The 20,931-nt window shown below is 36.8% G+C and overlaps 1 long non-coding RNA gene across 1 annotated transcript in view; it reads left to right on the top strand.

The window, feature by feature from the left end:
* LOC150055413 (uncharacterized) overlaps window positions 1-20,505 on the top strand; it is a 124,778-nt gene extending 104,273 nt beyond the window's left edge. Inside the window, exons 3-5 of the long non-coding RNA XR_016537427.1 lie at window positions 16,529-16,620; window positions 17,335-17,442; window positions 20,431-20,505. This is a non-coding gene — a long non-coding RNA (uncharacterized LOC150055413). The remainder of the gene's footprint in view (window positions 1-16,528; window positions 16,621-17,334; window positions 17,443-20,430) is intronic.
* The last annotated feature ends 426 nt before the right edge of the window (window positions 20,506-20,931 follow it).

The raw sequence follows: 20,931 nt of genomic DNA, 5'->3' as shown, positions 1-20,931 counted from the left end.
GTTAGAAAGCAGAGAAGGGAAGAGGGGCTGATATCTCTCACAGTACTCTTCAAGAACATCTAGTTACCTAAGTCACCTCAGGATTCTGGTCTCTCCCATGATTCTTGTGGGTATTTTAGAGCCAAACTACAGTGGCAAGTATGGAAATATCCCATCAATAAATTTCCATTCTAAAAACTTGTTTGCTGAAATCCTAATTTCAACAAGGAAACAAGTAAGGACAGGATTACTGATGAAATTAGAAATAATTTGTCTTGTGTCATTTTTCTAAATCAGGGTGGATAGCAGTTATCTGTACTCACATTTATTTATTCCAAACATTGTTACTTGCATTCTATATATTCCATATAGAGATAATGTCTACCAATGCATATTCTATCTGTATTATATTGAATACTTGTAGCTTTTATTAAATACAAATACCAGATGAATGTTTTTTCATGGATCATACACTAAATAAATTGTTTTATGGATTTCTACAAATGCAAGCAATTCAAAAAGGATCTGGAGATCTGTGGAAGATGGTGGAGGTTTAGGGTGAGACATACTGAGCTCCTGCCAAGATTCATACACTGGCAGTGCAGGATACAATCCTTTACCAGAAATTGATCCTAAGTAAGCTTTAGGACCACAGAGAACTCAGGCAGAGAGGAAAAAAAGGAAGAACACCTGCACGAGAAGACAGCGTGGAGCTCTACCACAGAGCGGCCAGGGAGACAAAAGCTCTTCTGAATCAGAGCAGAGATAGCACTGTCTCAACAGCGCAGACCCACCGGCTCCAGACAGAGCCACACAGAACCTGCGTGAGCCCAGAGCCAACACCCAGCTGTGCATGGACCTGCCAGCTTCACAGAACCAGAGAATCCAGCAATTTGTGAGTACATCCAAGGAGAAGTTTCCACTTCTGCTCACAGAATAGCATTGGGAGGGAGCCCCTCCCCCTCCAGCTGAGAACAACTCCATCTTGACTGCTGGCAATTGGAGCCTGAGAGGTGTTGCTGGCAGTGCCATCTTTCTTCCTGGCAAAGGATTTCCCAGAAATCCCTTAGCCGGAAATCCAGCACCAGCTCTGCTGAAGTCCATCTCCTGCACCAGCCACAGACCTGGTAAACAAAGCTGCTCGCGGATCTTTCAGCTCTGTTTTACCAAACAAGCAATCTCATCCAAAAAACTGCAAACCCAAATCACAAGAGAAAAAGACTTTGTGAAGGTTTGGATCCTGAATTTAGTGGAGACACAAGTTTCCTATCTTGCCCCAACCCCACACAAAAACAAACCTGAAGAATACCCTTTTTTAACCCCATTTCATTTGCATTTTTGGATGTTCTTATTTTTCTCTTTGCCATTTAAGCTACACCTTTTTTTCTAATGTTATGAGTCATTCCTTTTTTTTCATTGTTTTCATTTTTTTCTGTCTTTTTCCCAATCCTGCTGTCACTGTGGTCGTTCCTAGAAACACAGTGACAGCTCTGGGTACAGTCTGAATAAAAACGATATCCATATTGATACAGTCACCTGCTTTTTAAACTCTCCACCGTAGTATTTCCTGGGTAAGAACTCAGAATAGTGAGGAATCTCCCCCCACCTTTTCTTTTTTTTCTTTTTTTTCTTTTGTGTGTGTGTGTATGTTCTGTTTTATTTTGTTGCTGTTTGGTTTCTTTTTTTCTTTTCAGGTCCAGAAGGACTTAAATACGATAGAGATTGGATTGAGGGGCTTATTATTTTGGTCATAAATTGGTCATCTGTGATTACATTAGATTTGCATGTAAGTGTACAAAAAGAAGGAAGAGCGAACATCAATTGTCAGCCAACTAAAAAGGTCTAGGTTGGTTATATCCGAAAAATTATAATCTTGTTTAGTATTAATCTTGCTCCCATTTTCAAATGGGCAGAACAAGAAACTCAAGAAAAATGTCAAATGAAGGAATACCATCTCCCACCCAACATAAACAGGCAAAGGAGCAGTCAGTGGCAAATCTAGAGGACAGGCTTCCAAGTGCTATACAAATGCAATTGATAAACATCATTAATAAAAAATGTGAAAACATAAAGAAAGAGATAAGAGAAGAAGCCACAGCTAAAGAAGAGGCAACCATAAACAAGGTGATATGTGAAAAAGGGGAAGCAATAAAGGAGGCCATAATAGAGGTTTTTCAAAGAAAAATGGAAGAATTCATAGAATGCACAAACAAAAAGGTGAATGAACTCCAACAAATGTCCCAACAGAATAAAGCTGCTGAGCTAACCACTCAAATGGAAATCAAGGAGCTAACGAAATCTATACATGATCTAAAACAAGAGATGCAAGGCATCAAAAATGAGCAATTAGAAGCAAGGGAGATGAAGAATAAAGTACATAGCTTTGATAGCAGGTTAGACAATGCAGAAGAGAATTTCCAGGGTTGAAGATAATTTAGTTGTTATAGAGAAAGAAGAGAAAATGAGTCAATTCAAATCTAGGAAATATGAGAAAACGCTACAGGAGTTCCAAGATACAATTAGGAAGCCTAATTTAAGGCTAATTGGTATTGAGGAGGGTCTAGAGAAAGAGGTCAAAGGTATTGGAAATATACTTCAGGGAATCATCTCAGAGAACTTCCCAAATATCCAGAAGGGCAGGCCCATCCAGATACAAGAAGCTTTTAGAACCCCAAACAGACCTGACCAGAAAAGGACATCCCACCGCCACATTATAACCTGAACTGGATCAATACAGACCAAAGAAAGGATCCTAAAAGCAGCCAAGGTAAAGTGAACAATCACCTGTAAAGGCAAAGCAATGAGAATAACCCCAGATTTCTCAGCAGAGACCATGCAAGCAAGAAGAGATTGGAATGATATATACCATGCCCTGAAGTCAAATCACTACCAGCCAAGAATACTGTACCCAGCTAAGCTCTCATTCATAACTGAGGGAAAAATAAAAACATTCCATTCCAACATTATGTAGCAACAAAATCAACACTACAGAAAATTCTCAAAGATGTTCTACACATGGAAAACCAACACAAATGTAATACAGAGAAAGACATGGCACCTAAAACTCATAATATCTAAGTACCACAAAAACTATCAAGTCACAGGCCCTAATGAAAGCTTGTAAAAATGGCAGGAACTAATAAATATTTCTCAATCCTGACTCTAAATATCAATGGATTTAATCTCCAATTAAATGTCATAGATTATCTAGTTGGATCAAAAAACAGGATCTATTGTTCTGCTGTCTTCAAGAGACACATCTTACCCCAAAAAACAAACACCTTTTAAAAATGATGGTTAGATTATACTCTATCACACTAACGGCCCCCATAAACAGGCTGGAGTTGCCATTCTCATACCAGAAAAAATAGATTTCAAACTAAAATTAATGAGAAAGGACAAAGAAGGTTATTACATACTATTAAAGGGATCTTTCCTCCAGGAAGACATAACCATCCTAAATATCTACACACCCAATCCCGGAGCTCCAAACTTCATCAAGCAAACATTACTGAAAACATACATAGATCGAAACACAGTGATTGTTGGTGACTTTAACACACCACTCTCAATTTAGGACAGATCAACAAGGCAAAAACTCAACAGAGAAACCTTAGAATTGAACAACAATATACACCAACTAGATGTAACAGGCATCTGCAGATTATTCCACCCAGCAACAACACAATATATGTTTTTCTCAGCAGCACATGACCACATTTTAGGCCATAAAACAAACCTGGACAGATTCAGAAACACTGAAATTATTCCCTGCACTCTCTCAGACCACAAGGGCATCAAATTGGAACTGAACACCTATCTCCATCAACGAAAATCCTGTAACTCATGGAGACTGAACAACACATTGTTGAATCACAAATGGGTCATCAAAGAGACCAGAACAGAAATCCAACAGTTCATGAAATTTAACAAAAAGGAGCACACAAAATACCAGCTCCTTTGGGACATAGCAAAGACAGTACTCAGAGGAAAATTTATAGCTCTGAGTGCCTACAATAACAAATTGGAAAAATCGCATTCCAACAATTTAATGTGTCACCTAAAGCTACTGGAAAAAGCAACAAACCAACCCTAATCCCACTAGAAGAAAGCAAATTATTAAAATCAAAGCAGAATTAAATTTATTGGAATCCAAAAAAATCTATAGAAAGAATCAACATAACAAGAAGTTGGTTCTTTGTAGAAATTAACAAAATTGACAAACCCTTAGCAAATCTTACCAAAAAAAGAAGAGAGCATACCGAAATAAACAAAATCACAGATGAAAATGGTAATACCACAACAGAAATTACCAAGATCCAGAGTATCATGAGGGAATACTTCTGAAACCTTTACGCCAACAAATTTGAGAATCTAGAAGAAATGGATGAATTCCTAGCCAACATTCACATACGCACATTGAACCAAGAAGAACTAACCCAACTAAACAGGCCTATTTTAAGCACTGAAAGAGAAATGGCAATAAGAGACCTTACACTTAAGAAAAGCCCAGGACCAGATGGATTTGCACCTGAATTCTATAAGGTCTTCAAAGCAGAGCTCACACCAATACTCCTCAAGCTCTTCAACGAAATTGAAAATGAAAGTTCTTTACCAAACGCATTCTATGAATCCAGTATAACCCTCATCCCCAAACCAGACAGAGACTCATCAAAGAAAGAGAACTATAGACCCATTTCTTTGATGAACATTGATGCAAAACTTCTCAACAAAATACTGGCCAACCTTCTAAAACAACTCATCAAAAAAATTATACACTGTGATCAAACAGGTTTCATCACAGGGAGGCAAAGCTGGTTCAACATATGCAAATCAATTAATATAATTGAACACATCAACAGGAGCAAGGACAAAATTCACATGATCGTCTCAATAGATGCAGAAAAGGCATTTGATAAGCTTCAACACCCCTTTATGTTAAAAGCTCTGGAGAAACTAGGAATCCATGGAACATTACTCAGTATAATTAAGGGTGTGTATCACAAAACCACAGCTAGTATTATACTTAAAGGCAAAAAGCTAAAGCCATTCCCTCTAAAAACAGGAACAAGACAAGGATGCCCACTCTCTCCACTCCTCTTTAAAATAGTGTTAGAATTCCTAGACAGAGAAATAAGGCAAGAAGGAAGCATAAAGGGGATCCAAATAGGGAAAGAGGCATTCAAACTTTCCCTCTTTGTAGATGACATGATTCTGTATTTAAAGAATCCTATAGAGTCTACTCCCAAGGTCCTTGAGCTGATTCAAAACTTTGGAAGAGTAGCAGGGTATAAAATTAACCCTCAAAAATCAACTGACTTCCTCTACCCCAACAGTGAGAGGAATGAGGCAACAATCAGGATAGCAACTCCTTTCACAATAGCCTCAAAGAAAATAAAGTACCCAGGAATTACCTTAACTAAGAATGTAAAGGACCTTTTTGATGAAAACTTTAAAACGCTAAAAAGGAAATTAAAGCAGAACTGAGGAAATGGAAAAACCTCCCATGCTCCTGGATTGGAAGAATCAATATCATGAAAATGACAATCTTGCCAAGGGCTATCTACAAATTGAACGCAATACCCATCAATATGCCGATGTCATTCTTTAAAGAAATAGAAGAGTCAATCCAAAATTTCATATGGAACAATAAAAGTCCCTGTATAGCAAAAACACTTCTTAGCAGAAAGAACAGCACAGGAGGAATTTCAATAACAAAGTTTAAACTCTATTACAGGGCTATAATTATCAAAACAGCTTGGTACTGGCACAAGAACAGGCCTGAAGACCAATGGAATAGAACTGAGGACCCAGATATTAAACCACAGACCTATGGCCACCTAATCTTTGACAAGGTAACCAAAAAAATAGAATGGAAGAAAGACAGCCTCTTCAACAAGTTGTGCTGGCAGAACTGGTTAAGCACATGCAGAAAACTAAAGTTGGATCCTTCTTTGTAACCCTGTACTAGAATTAACTCCAAATGGATCAATGACCTGGTGGTCAAAGCCGACACTCTGAAAACTTTATAAGAAGGAATAGGAGATACACTAGACCTCCTTGGTACAGGATGAAACTATCTTAATAAGGACCAAGAATCACAACAAATCAGAGAAAGGCTGGATAAGTGGGACTGCATTAAACTGCAGAGCTTTTGTATGGCAAAGGACATAGCCAGTAAACTAAATTGGAAGCCTACAGAGTGGGAGATCTTCACCAACCATACAATAGACAAAGGCCTCATATCTAAAATATATCAACAGCTCAAAAATTTGAATCACTCCAAAACTAATCTCCAAAGTAAAACCATCCCATTAAAAGATGCGCCAAATACTTACAGAGTCTTCTCTGAAGAAGAAACAAAAATGGCCTATAGACACATGAAGAAATGCTAAACATCTCTGGCCATAAAAGAAATGCAAATCAAAACAACTCTAACAATGGCCAGGATCAAGAAAACTAATAACAACAGATGCTGGAGGGGATGTGACCAGGAGGGATCACTACTACACTGTTGGTGGGAGTGCAAACTCCTTCAACCACTATGGAAAGCAGTATGGCAGTTCCTCAAAAGACTAAACATAGAGCTCCCCTATCACCCAGCAATTCCACTACTTGGCATTTACCCAATCATCCAGAAACAAAGACACACTAAATACACCAGCACAACAATGCTCATTGCAGCACTATTTACCATAGCAAAGATATGGAACCATCCTAGATGTCCCTCAGTTGATTAGTGGATCAACAAGATGCGGTATTTGTACACAATGGAATTCTATGCTGCTGTCAGAAAGAATGACATTGCCCCATTTGTTAGGAATGGAAAGACTTAGAAAAGATCATATTAAGTGAAGTAAGCCAGACTTAAAGGAACTTAGGCTCAATGGTTTCCCTCACTTGTCATAATCAGTAGAAACCTTGGGCTCTCATAGCAGAGATTTGCAATAGAGGAAAACCTTGATCCAAAAGGCCATATAGTAGTACACTAAATGAAATCATCTCTAGGATATAGAAACATAAGCCATAGAACGAATGATTGTTGTTCTTAAGGTACTATGTTATCTCTCATCTCTTTTGCTGTCCCTTGGTTATCTCATATTGTTACAGTATCTCACTTTGTTACCTGATATATCGGATATATTCGTATTTGGTTATTTGAAATTGGATAGGGAAGGGGAGAAAACAAGATGAGGGGTGGGGTTGGGGGGGGAGGGAAATGGGGACCAAGACATGTGAAAGGATATCAATGCATGGGAATTAATGCACCATCTATCTGGCAAATATCATGTAACCCTTCTATTAATTACAATAAAAATATATGAAAAGAACAAATAAACTTATTCAAAATAGATGTAAGATACTAATAAAATTCTTCTGTATCGCAATACCTAAAAAAAAAATCAAAAAGCATCTGGAGAACAAAAGCAGGTCTCTTACCATGGGAGGCTGAAGCTGCTCATTTGTCAAGACTTCCAGCCATATTAAGAGTTAGTACAATTATTTTTCTGTAAAAATAATTACCTTTACTTTTAGAAATCTTAACGTCACCTTGTGATTTACCTTTAATACTTTGTGGCTTCATAGGCAATACATGTCTCCTCTGGACTTTACTGACACTTATTTCCATGTGATGTTTCTATTCATCTTGAATTAAAACAGAATTTTTATTTGGCAGTGATTCTGCCTCTTAAAGCTGTGAAATAACTTTTCCACTATATGAACTCCAATAACTGGCTTGAAAGGCTCTCTTTTTCTCACAATGAAAAAACTCTTTTATTTTCTGTTTATGTAATGTGTCTTACAGTCGACTTAGCCATGAAGCATGGAGGAAGAAACACTATGGGGAAGGCACTGTTCTCAGGGCTTTCTTTCGTAAGCATGAGGAAATTGGGCTTGACCTTTCTCAGCAGATGATCATAGCAGCAAGAGCTGCTATGGATTGAGAAATAATGATCATGTGAAGAAGACTGGGGCTCTAGAAAGAACTTTTCTCTGCTGTAGGAAAACAGCTTCTTCTTCTTAGCTATATTAACTTTTAGATAAAAGTTCTAATTAGAGTAGAATCATCTTCAATATTCTTGTCTGTGGTGTATTATTACTTTTTAAAGTTGTTATCTTTTCTCTTTTGGTACTGGAGATTGAACCCAGGACATTGTACTTGCTAGGCAAGTGCTTTGCATCTGAGCTACATCCCACCCTGTGTATTTTTACTTTGTGTCAGGAAAGTAAATCAATTTTACCAAAGTGATCTCATAAACATAATGTGATTATTAAGCTGAAATTAGGCTACTGGGCTTAGAGAGAAATTTACTAATAAAAATAGTTTTAATTTGATAGGAATAGCTTTATACAAATTCAAATTTGTAAGTCAGAGATCAATGGTCAAGATTGGTCTGAGATGATTCAGTCAATACCTGCAAGTTTAAGAATCAGTATAACTTTTGAGGTACTACCCTTCATAACTTGCAGTACCCATGAGCATCATAAGTACCCTTCATGACACTTGCAAAATACTAAGCAGTACATTACCCTCAAAATGCTGCAGTACCTCTCAGGAAGCTGCAATACCAATCAACACCCTGTAGCACCCCTCAGCAGGCTGTAGTATGCCTTAGCATTCTTTAGTAAAACTTAGTACCCTGTGGTACACCTCAGTATGCTCCACCACCTTTCAGGACCCTTTATACCATCATCAACATCTCCACTCTCTCTCTGTGTTTAGTAATACCCTCACAACTTGCTACCTTTCACTATCCTTTGTCATCCAGCCATGACCTTCTCAGCACCATGTACTACTTCTCAGCACTATGTAATACCACTCTGCACAATCTACTACTCTTCAACACACTCTAATACACTGTCCACTTGATCCACTTTACCATGTCTGGATTTTTCTATGTATGTGGTACTGGGGAATTGAACCCAGGTCTTTGTACGTGCTAGAAAAGCACTCTACCACTAGGCCAAACTGCCAGCCCCTACCTCTTTTTTTTTTTTTTTTTGCTTTTTAAAGATTTTATTAACATTGATTTTTACATCATATTTCAAATGTCATGTTTTATAAACAAGTATTCAAGAAGGCAATCTCTATATACAATCACTGGCATATAGATTTTAGAACATAATTAAAATTAAGCTGTGGTTTTGCATGTCATAGATATGTACCAATCTATAAAATGTAAGATTATGTCTATAGAGTACATATCCCATCATAGATTTTTATGACTATGTAGTTATGTTTATATCTCCATGACCATGTCCGTAAACTTAGGTACCCAAATATTGAGTCATCGCTCTTGTACTGTTTGGATCTAATATCCATATATTAAGGATACCATGCGCCTTTGGTTTCTTTGGTCTTGACTTATCTCACTCATCATGATCCACTCTAATTTCATTCACTTCCCAGCAAATGCCATTATTTTATCTTGTTTGTTGGCTATGTAGAATTCCATTGTATATATACCATATTTTTTGTATACATTCATTTGTAGTGGGGTATCGGGGCTGTTTCCATCACTTGGCTATTGTGAATAGTGCAGAGATGAACATGGCTGAGCAGGTGTCCTTATCATATACTGGGTTATGATCCCCAGGATAGAAGCCCAAGAATGGTATGGCGGGATCATAGGGAAGGTCTTCAGTTCTTTAGGAAACCTACAAACTGCCTTCCAGAGTGGCTTAACTAGTTTACATTCCCATCAGAAGTTCAGTAGAGTTCCTCTTTCTCCATAACCCCTCCAGCATTTGTCATTGTCTGAGTTCAGAATGTTGGCCATTCTAATTTACCCAGTCATCCAGAAACAAGGACATACTAAATCCACTAGCACACTGATGTTCATTGCAGCACTATTTACCATAGCAAAGGTATGGAACCAACCCAGATGCCCCTCAGTTGATGAATGGATCAACAAGATGTGGTATTTATACACAATGGAATTCTATGCTACTGTCAGAAAGAACGACATCACCCCATTTGTAAGGAAATGGAAAGACTTAGAAAAATATCTTATTAAGTGAAGTAAGCCAGACTCAAAGGAAAATAGGCTCAATGGTTTCCCTCATTTGTCCTAATCAGTAGAAAACTTGGGCTCTCCTAGCAGAGATTCACAATAGAAAACCTAGATACATAAGGCCATATAGTATGACACTAAATGAAAGGACCTTTAGGATATAGAAACAAAAGCCACAAGATGAGTGATTGTTGTCCTTAATGTACTATGTTATCTCTCATCTCTTTTGTTGTCCCTTGGTTACCTCATATTGCTACAGTATTTCACCTGGTTATCTGATATATTGTATATATGCTTATTTGGTTATTTGAAATCGAATAGGGAAGGGGAAAACAAGATGAGGGGCGGTGGTTGGGGAGGGAAATGTGGACCAAGACATGAGAAAGGGTATCAATGTTTGTGAAGTAATGCACCTCTATCTGGTGAATATAATGTAATTCTTCTATTAATTGCAGTAAAAAATATATGGAAAAAACAGAATATTGGCCATTATCTTAGGTTTGTTTTTATTTGCATTTCCTTTATGACCTTGGATGATGAGCCAAAATTGATATAGAAATTAAATGCAATTCCCATCAAAATCCCTAAGACAGTCTTTGCTGAAATAGAAGGTGTAATCCAAGGGTTCATATGGAACAGCAAAATACCTAGAAGAGCCAAAGCAATTCTAGGCAAAAAGAGCAATGCATATGGTATTACAATACCAGACTTCAAATTACTATAGAGCCACAATAACAAAAACAACATGGTATTGGCACAAAAATAGACCAAAAGATCAATGTCACAGAATAGAAGATCCAGAAATAAAACCACATACCTATAGTCAACTTGTATTTGACAAAGGAGCCAAAGATACACAGTGGAACAAACACTGCCTATTCAAGTATTGGTGCTGCAAAACTGGGCAGTCCCATGGAGAAAACTAAAAATTGATCACAGCCTATCACTATGCACAGCATTAACTCAAAATGGATCAAAGACCTCAATATCAGACCTGAAACCTTGAAACTGCTACATGATAGAGTAGGAGAAACAGTGGAACTCATAAGCACATTCAAAAACTTCCTGAACAGAGTTCCAGGGTCACAAGAGATTGGAAAGAGACTGGACAAGTGGGACTACCTAAAAATAAAGTTTCTGCCCAGATAAAAGTGTAGCTATTAAAGTATAAAGACAGCCAGCCAACTGGGAAAAGATATTTACCAATAATATATCAGACAAATGCTTAATATCAATGTCTACAGGGAACTCAAGAAACTAATCCCTCCCCAAACCCAACAAATCAGTTACTAAATGGGCAAGGGAACTAAAGAGAGACTTATCCAAATAAGAAGTAAAAATGACAGATAAACTTCCCTCTTTTCTTTTTCTTGTATTTCATTGTTGGGGTAATGTCTAGAGGGCTTACAGTTATGTTTGTTAGGTAGTGGGTACATTACCTCTCAAACATTGATACTCCTCATGTTTTTCTTCCACGTTCCTTCCCCAAACTCCCTCCCAATCATCTTGCTTTCCCCCTTCCCTTTCCACTACCACTTAATAGTCTACTATTTCTCAGCACACTCTACCATTTATCAGCACCTGGCAGTACCTCTCAACTTTTGCCATATCCTCAGCAAAACTCTTGTAAACTTTTTACACTCTATTAACCTCACACCATACTATACCACTCTTTAGTACTCTGTGGTATCCCTCAGTCACCAGAAGTACCTTTTAGTGTTTGCAGGTGACTCTCCTTCTCCACATCACATGTAGTACCCTATTCCCCTGTGCTATCCCTCAGTGTTTTGCACTGTCCCATAACATCCTTCTTACTCCTCAGTGTCTTTCATTAACCCTTAATATTTCATCTTCCTTCAATAGACCTTAGAAAATTGTATTACCCTCAGCCCCTTGAAGAAGGCCTCAGTATATTACAGTTCTTCTTACTATCCTTTATTTACAACTCTGTACCTTGTAGTACCATTTTTTAGTCCCTCATAATCCTAAAGTCTTCTTCAGTACTGTATATTTCCTTTCTGCACCTTGCAGTACCAGACAGCGTGCTGCAGTACGTTGTTAGCATGTTGGCACTGTTAATAAAATGGAATGAAGGAAGGGAGGAAGGAAAGAATGAAGAAAGGAAGAAAGGAAGGAAGGAAGAAAGGAAGGAAGGAAGAAAAAAGGGATGGAAGAAAGGAAGGAAAGAAAGAAAGAAAAGAAAGATCCTATAGCATGAGCATTAAGTCTTTCCATTTCTATGCTGCTGTCAGAAAGAATGATATTGGCCCATTTGTAAGGAAAGGGAAATAATTAGGAAAAATCATATTAAGTGAAGTAAGCCAGACTCAAAGGAAAATAGGCTCAATGGTTTCCCTCATTTGTCATAATCAGTAGAAACCTTGGGCTCTCCTAGCAGAGATTTGCAATAGAGCAAAACCTAGATACATAAGGCCATAAAGTATGACACAAAATTAAAGGACCTCTAGGATATAGAAACAAAAGCCATATAATGAGTGATTGTTGTCCTTAATGTACTATGTTATCTCTCATGTCTTTTGCTGTCCCTTGTTTATCTCATATTGTTGAATATTTCACCTTGTTATCTGATATATTTTATAAATGCTTAATTGGTTATTTGAAGTAGGGTAGGGAAGGGGGAACATCAAGATGACTGTGGAGAGGGGAGAAGGGAAATGGGGACCCTGACATGAGAAAGGGTATGAATATTTGTGAAGTAATGTACCTTCTATCTGGCAAATATAATGTAACCCTTCTATTAATTACAATAAAAGTATATGAAAAAAAAGAATGTGCATTAAGAAGTTCATGATAAGCTTGGCATCCTTGTTACTCAGGAGTTTGAGATTTGAGAATGGAGGTTTGAAGTCAGCCTGAGCAGAAAAGTCCCAGAAACACCTCTAATTATGCTCCAGGAAATCCAGAAGTGGAGCTGTAGCTCAGGTGACAGGATAGGTGACTTTGAATAATCTCAAGGATAGCACGTAGGTTTGAGTTTAAGCCAAGGACCAAAATACACACACACACACACACACACACACACACACACACACACACACACACACGAACAATAAATCACCACATAGTAGCTGTAAACAATAAGAAACATTCTCTCACAGGTCCAGAAGCCAGAAGTCTAAAATGTAGGCATTGGTGTGCCTACAATAATATCTGCATTTTGCATGGGAGCATTTCTTTTTTTTTTTTTGCCAGTTCTGGGCTTGAGCTCAGGGCCTGAACACTGTTCTTGGACTTTCTCAAGGCTAGAGCTCTACCACTTGAGCCTCAGCACCACTTCGGGCTTCTTTTTTCTATGAATGTGGTACTGAGGAATCGAACCTGGGTCTTTGTGCATGCTAGGCAAACTCTCTACCAGTAGGCCAAACTCCCAGCCCCGGGAGTATTTCTTTTGCAGTTTCTCTAACTTCCAGTAGGTTCAAGTTACTATTCCTTTGTCTGTTGCACAATTTTATCTCCAATGTCTAAAGGAGTTGGTGCCTGCCTCTCTTTTGCTAACTCTATCTCATTTTTCCCTCTCTCTCCTCTGATCTTATCTCCTCTCCCCTCCCCCATTTTTTTGTCTTGACTTTTATTTAAACAATCTTGCTATGTATCCCAGGTTGACCTTGAATTCCCAGTCCTCCTGACTCAGTCTTTTGAGTGCTGGGAATTATGGGCGTGCTCTATCATGTCTGGCTCTGTGTGTGTGTGTGTGTGTGTGTGTGTGTGTGTGTGTGTGTGTGACCGAAGTCATTGCATTAAGGAATCCCCGTACATAATCTTACTTTAAGCAATTATATCATAATATACTATTTCTAAGGAAGAATTCATTCTACAATTCCTAAGTAGCTTTAAATTTGGGAGGAACAGTCCAATGAAGTGCACAAGAAAAAAGAAAGAAAGAAGGAAAGAAAGAAAGGAAGAAAGAAAGAAAGAAAGAAAGAAAGAAGCAAAAAGCAAACAATCCAAAGGAAACTATCAAAATCAGGATATTGGGGCTGGGAATTTGGCTTAGTTATAGTGCTTGCCTAGCATGCCTAAATCCCTGGGTTTGATTCCTCAGCAGCACATAAACAGAAAGCAGGAAGTGACCCTGTGGATCAAGTGGTAGAGTGCTATCCTTGAGCAAAAAGTAGCTCAGGGGTAGTGCTCAAGCCCTGATTTCAAGACCTAAGACTGACACCAAAAAAAGAAAAATCAGGGTATTCACTTTATATCATGAGATTTTTTACTTACTATCTTTTCTTTCTTAGACATGCCTGTTATAATAACACAATATATTTTTAGTGTGTGCACATTTGCATTTCCTAATTAAAGCTGCAGAGAATACTTATAGTAAATATTTTTCAGCATCTGCTCTAAGTCATTGTGTTTAATAATTACATTATAAATGAGATTAGAAATAATGAGCTCATAGGAAATTAAATGTACATTCTATTGAACTGCAATTTGTGCTTAACTCCTGAGGATAATAGGGAAAACTGTATATGTACAGATTATTTTAGTTTCAAAAGTTTTTAGTTATTACACATTTGATGTTCTTACATCACATATTTCTCTAATTTGTTAACATCTTAAATTAACATGAAAATTTGTTCCTGTAAAAATACAGCACTCCTTACTTTTGAGTACCACATACTGCTTCAGGCTCATCCTATGTTATTTGGTCCCTAGAACTAGATGTAGCCATTTCATTCTTTTATTGCAAAAAAATGCTGGAAACCAAGTTCTTCTTGCTGGATATGCTTGTTGCCTCTAGGCCCCCTGAGCCAACAAAGTTTAGAAAAACATATGTGCACAACAGCTTTTCTGTACATATTGTAGTAAGTATGCATTTTGGTAATGCTACCTCTGTATCTGCATTGAATTATATGAGTACACATTGATGTTCTCACTTGAAATCTATCAATGAATCTGTCTTTGTAGCCATCTTTCCTTCTCTTCCAACTTCTACATCAGTAGTGAGAAACCTAGCTTTATGATTGCTATCCCTTTACCTATTTGTTCTATCATTATGCAAACAATTGTGTGTTATGGACAGTTAGCCTGGATAGCTGTGAAAAACAAATACAAACAAAACAAAACAAAAAAACAACCCTATCAACTAATGCAGTTTCCTCCCTTAGTGCTTTGTAAACAGTAGTCTTTTTTATTTTGTTATTTTAAATTTGTTATTTCTTAAACATTTAACAATATATTCCTCTATATAACGTATGTAGGCTTATAAAAATTAACAATAACTATGAGACTATTACCATACCATATTTCACATCTAATTACTATTTTTATTTTTAGTTTTTATTAAATATTCTTTTTTATTTGTTGTAATTAATAGAAGGGTTACATTATATTTACCAGATAGAAGGTGCATTACTTCACAAACATGGATACACCTTCTCATGTTTTCATCTCCATTTCCCTCTCACACGCACTCCCCTCATCTTTCCCCCTCTTCTTTATCCTATTTCAAATAAACAAATGTATATTCAATATACCAGATAACAATGCAGGATACTGTAACAAAATAAGATAACCAAGGGACAACAAAAAAGATGAGAAATAACATAGTACATTAAGAACAACAATCACACATTAAATGGCTCTTGTTTCTATCCTGGAGGTCCTTTCATTTAGCCTCATCCTTTATGGCCTTATGTATCTAGGTTTTGCCCTATTGTAAACCTCTGCTAGGAAGGGCTAAGGTTTATAGAAATTATGACAAATGAGGGAAACTATTGAGCCTATGTTCCTTTGAGTCTGGCTTACTTCACTTAATATGATTTTTCCAAGACTTTCCATTTCCTTACAAATGGTGTGATGTCATTTTTTCTGATGGCAGCATAGAATTCCATTGTGTATAAATACCACATCTTGTTGATCCAGTCATGTACTCTAGAGCATCTGGGTTGGTTCCGTATCTTTGCTATGGTAAATAGTGCTGCAATGAACATCGTTGTGCTAATGCCTTTAGTATGTCCTTATTTCTGGACCATTGTGTAAATGCCAAGAAGTGGAATTGGTGGGTCATAGGGGAGCTCTATGTTTAGTCTTTAGGGCAACCATCATATGGCTTTCCATAGTGGTTGAACGAGTTTTCATTCCCACCAACAGTGTATTAGCGATCTCTCCTGACCACATCCCCGCCAGCATCTGTTGTTATTAGATTTCTTAATAATGGACATTTTAACTAGAATGAGATGGAATCTCAGAGTTGTTTTGATTTGCATTTCTTCTATGGCCAGAGATTTCAGCATTTCTTCATGTGTAAACAGTATTCTTTACATTCCCTTTCCTCATTAGAGAGGTTACATATTTGTGATAGAGTTTGTATTCCATCTTTAGACCACTGACCTTGAGATTTTTGATTATTTGTGTACACCAAGGTTGACTTTTGTGGTAAAAATATGATTTTTGATACATCTATAGCATCATGGATCAATAATCATACACCAGGAAAATATGATTATCTAATTGAAAAAAATCCCCCCAACACAAAGGCCAGATAGCCACTGATCTATTTTCCTTTGCTGTAGTTTTGTTGGTTCCAGAATGTTTCAGAAAAAGAAGCCCTGTAGAATATGTATTCCAGATTGTTACCTGCAACTTCTTCATATGCATTTAAAAGGTATCCATGTGGCTTTATGGATCCACTTATAGTATTAAACGGTATTTTGTTTTCTTTTTTACTGGTCCTGAGGATTTGGTACTGTCCTATTCAAAATGAACTCAGTCTCTGGCATTTTCTGAGTAGTTTATTGGAAATAAGGGTCATGGACTTTCGTGACTGGGCTGGGTTTGAGCCATGATCCTCAGATCTTAGTTTACTGAGTAGCTAGGATTACAGGTGTGAGCCACTGGTGCCTGGCTTGAACAATATTCTTTTATGCAATGTATTACACACCATTCATCTGTTTGACAAATGGATACATTTTTGTTATTTCTATGGTTTTTATTTCTCTTCTTTGATGGTTATGCATAAAGCTGATATAAATACTTACAGATGGTTTTATGTGAATACAAATCTGCCATGGGTACTGTTCAAGGCCTTCTGAAATTTTCTTATGTATTTAAACTCAAAATTCACAAGCAATTTTATCCAATTGATTTGAAATTTATATTTACACAGCAACATTCATGTTTGTTTCTATCTGCTTTATTCATTAGCAGTCTGTGTTACATAGAATGACTATGGATTGCTCAATTAACCTTTCAGTTTTGATATGAACTTTCTCTATGTACTTCTGGGTTTGATTTCCTAGTATTTCATTAACGATTTCTGTGTCCATAATTATGTGAGGTATATTTTGCATGAAATAATTTTATTTTGTTTTCTTATTAGGATACTATGTTAGTCAAACTTCTATTACTATAACAATATTTAAAGTATAATCAACTTTAAAAGAGGAAAAGCACCAGGATTAATTCCTAATGGATCAAAGACCTCAAGGTAAAAGCAGATACCCTGAACACTTTACAAGAAGGAATAGGAGATACACTAGGTGTCCAAGGCACAGGTCAAAAATTTCTTGATAAAGAACCAGAAACACCACAAATTAAAAATGTTTGGACAAATGGGACTGCATTAAACTGTAGAGCTCTGTATGGCAAACAACATAGCTAGCAAGCTGAATAGAAGGCCTACAGAGTGGGACAAGTTCTTTACTAACCATACAGTAGACAAAGACCTCATATCTAAAATATATCAACAGCTCAAAAAATTGAATCATTCCAAAACTAATCTCCAAAGAAACAACCATTCCATTAAAATATGGGCCAAAGAATTAAAGACAGTCTTCTCTGAAGAAGAAATAAGAATGGCCTACAGACACACGAAGAAATGCTCAAAATCTCTAGCCATAAAAGAAATGCAAATCATGGGCCGGGAGTTTGGCCTAGTGGTTAAAGTGCTTGCCTAGCATGCATGAAGACCCAGGTTCGATTCCTTGGTACCACATACATAGAAAAAAGCTGGAAGTGGTGCTGAGGCCCAAGTGGTAGAGCTCTAGCCTTGAGAAAGTCCAAGGACAGTGCTCAGGCCCTGAGCTCAAGCCCAGGACTGGCAAAAAAAAAAAAGAAAAAAGAAATGCAAATCAAAACAACTCTGAGATTCCACCTCATTCCAGTTAGAATGGCCATAATCAAGAAATCCAATAACAACAGATCCTGGTGGGGATGGCCAGGAGGGATCACTACTACACAGTTGTTGGAAGTGAAAACTCTTTCAACCACTATGGAAAGCCATATGATGGTTTCCCAAAGACCTAAACATTGAGCTCTCCTGTGACCCAGCAATTCCATTCCTTGGCACTGACCCAAATGTCCGGAAACAAGGACATACTAAAGGCACTAGCACAACGATGTTTATTGCAGCACTAATTACCACAGCGAAGATATGGAACCAACCCACATGCTCCAGAGTACATGACTGGATCAACAAGATGTGGTATTTATACACAATGGAATTCTATGCTGCCATCAGAAAGAATGGCATCACCCCATTTGTAAGAAAATGAAAAGACTTAGAAAAATTTATTTTTCTTATCTAGGTAGTTACTATTTTGAATGTGGAATGCTCTACATAGCACCTCTTCTGAGCTTTCTGATACTCTGAGGCCTGTTAGTGGTGGACTTCCTCTTTTTTTGCCATTGTGGTGATTTTTATCTCCTGTCTGTTGTTACTTAGCTTGCCTAGAGTTTTGTCATATTCATTGATTTTCCCACCAAAGAAACAGCTCTTGTTTTCCATGATTTTTCTTTTCCTCTGTCTCTTTTTGAACTATTTTCATTGACTTGTTTTACATTTTGCATTACTTCTTTCTTTAGTATTTGTGTAGGTTTTGTTTGCTCTTTATTCTCTAAATTTCTGAAATAGATGTTTACATTATTGTGCTTATATAATTTGCACAATATCAAGTTTTATATTGAGATATGTAATGATACTATTCTGAAGAACTCTTGGAAAGTGTCTTTCATTTTTCTATTGTTGAAAGACAGGAGAATCATAATCATTAAATGTTTTTTACATTATAGTTGTGAGAATTAGGCCAACAGAGATTGTGTTGGGGTTATAGATGAGGAAGACATAGGGCTGAGAGTAAAGGAAATACAGGTATAGAGGTAGATATAGATAGATTGATAGATATATGCAAGACTTGTTTGTTGAAATATGATTTTTATTTTATTGGAAATAGCTATTTTATTTTTATAATGATAATATTAACTTTCATATGCTTTTTGGAACAATATTTTCAGTATAATTTTTAATATAATTTTGATACAACTGAGAAATGAAATGTGTAGTATAAGAAAATGGGAAAAAAGGATAGAGTAATATACATTTTTCAATATATTACTTTTCTACTCTGAAATTCATATTGGAATTTCTTCCTCATTATTAAGTATTAAGAAGGTAGTACCGGACCATAATTTTTATAGGTATGTACCTTTGGAGTAATTAGGTAGATAACCATCCAAGGTAAAAGTGCTTCACAATTGTATTCGGATGGTATTATGATATAACATCAGAGAGAACATAGAAACAGAAATGTTGCATCCCGGAGTTTGGCCTAGTGGTAGAGTGTTGCCTACCATGCACAAAGACCCAGGTTCAATTCTTCACATACATAGAAAAAGCCGGAAGTGATGTTGAGGCTCAAGTGGTAAAGCTCTAGCCTTGAGAAAGTGGACAGGGCTCAGGCCCTGAGCTCAAGCCCAGGACTGGCAAAAAAAAGAAAAAAGAAAAAAGAAAAAAAAATGTGACAATAATGTTTACAACCTATATCTCACCACGTGATTCTCTAAGCCAACTGAAAACTGTCAGTCAGAAAACCTTTATCAGATGCAGCTTTTTGCTCTTGTTCCTCGATCATCATGAGCCTAAATAAACGTTATTTTTTTTCAAAGTAATTCAGTGTGCAGTGATTATGGTATTAGCCACAGACTGTGGATGGGTACAAAGTCAGTTTGCTTTAAAAATTTATTATATTTCTTTTTTAAAATTTTTATTATACTGTCAGGATGCTGTACAGAGCGGTGCAGTTATTTATGTAAGGTAATAAACACATTTCTTCTCAAATATTGTTAGCCCCTCCCATGTTTTTCTTCCACTTTCCCTCCCCCAACCAGTCCCCCAAGTTGCAAAGTTCATTTCCAGCATATTGTCTTGTGATTACATTGGTTCTCCCTTTCCTTTCCTGATTCAAATAATCATATATACAATACACCACGTACCAAAATTAGATGCAATAATTTTTAAGTAATTGTACAAAGGCATTTAAATTCCATTGGATTCAATTTCTTATCCACTTGAAAGAGGATGTATTCTGTTTTTGCTTTTTTGTATATTCCTGGTGATCTGACATTGCTATTAGACTATGTGCACTCATGAGTGAATTCTTTATTTAAAAAATACAATTTATGTTTTCTTTTTTTTCAGGGTATAAATGTGTGAGAAGTAACGCACCTTGTACCTGAGGAATGTAACTGAAACCCTTCTATACATCATCCTGACAATAAAATAAAAAAATTTAAAAAGAAACTCAAAAAGTATCATTTAATATTGATTAGAAATACCAGCAAGCCACGAAACTCACTTATGCCCATCCAAGCTGAGCTGAAATGAGCTCTCCAGCAAATGAAAAAGCCAACTGCACAATCAGGGCTCTGCTTTCATTTTCTGAAATCCATTTATTGGTTTATAGACAGTTTTACACACTTTATGGATACAGAAAAAATAAAATTTAAAAACTCTGGTTAAGCAGCAGTTGTGATGTTTCCAAGGGAAATATGTATGTAGTGTTTTGACATGGCTTTGTTCATGCTAGTGACTCTCTCTTGGTCTCAACTATGTAATAGTGTTTTCCACTTTATTTGAATAGTATAGCACTATATTTAAAAATAGTAAAGACAAGTAGAAGAGTCTTCTGACTAAAGATCA

Source organism: Megascapheus bottae, chromosome 13, assembly GCF_031878675.1.
Source record: "Megascapheus bottae isolate mThoBot1 chromosome 13, mThoBot2.hap1, whole genome shotgun sequence".
Lineage (NCBI taxonomy): Eukaryota > Metazoa > Chordata > Mammalia > Rodentia > Geomyidae > Megascapheus > Megascapheus bottae.
The sequence above is the reverse complement of the archived record's forward strand: the minus strand, read 5'-3'. Positions and strand labels throughout refer to the sequence as shown.